The sequence below is a fragment of the Haliaeetus leucocephalus genome, unplaced genomic scaffold, assembly GCF_000737465.1.
Source record: "Haliaeetus leucocephalus isolate CR32 unplaced genomic scaffold, Haliaeetus_leucocephalus-4.0 Scaffold915, whole genome shotgun sequence".
Lineage (NCBI taxonomy): Eukaryota > Metazoa > Chordata > Aves > Accipitriformes > Accipitridae > Haliaeetus > Haliaeetus leucocephalus.
The window spans coordinates 4,643,677-4,644,182 of record NW_010973351.1 but is presented as its reverse complement, the minus strand read 5'-3'; positions in this window follow the sequence as shown (position 1 = coordinate 4,644,182).

Genomic DNA, 506 nt, shown 5'->3' with positions numbered 1-506 from the left:
GCTGTCAGCCATAGCGCCCGCCCTCTCCCGCCCAGCGCCGGGGCAACGGGCCGCCGCTGACCGGAGCCGACGCGCAGCTGCCGCCGCCGACCGCCGCCTCAGGCGAGGGGTAGGGAGCCGGGGCTGCTGGGGGCTGTAGTACCGCCGAGCGGCTCCGGGCACGGCCGGCCCGGCGGGGAAGGGTGCTGGGAAATGTAGTTCTGCGGCCAGGAGAGCCGGCGGCCGCGCTCCTCCCCGCGGCGGGTGTGTGCGTGGGCGGGGGGTGGAGGCCCCTTTATCCCGCGTGGGTTACCGCCGAGGCTTCCCAGCGCCTTCGTGGCTTTTCCTGAAGGAGGCTGCCAAGGGCTGGAGCTTGAAAGAGCCCGGCCGCTTGCTCCATACGTTCCTCGTCCCCACTCCAGCAGGGCAGACCTTGTTGCGGCTCCGTTGAAGGCTCTCCCGTGGCTTTCGTCTCTGGAAACGCGAAATACTCGGAAAGTTGCAGCGTCATTGCGCGGTGGAGAGCG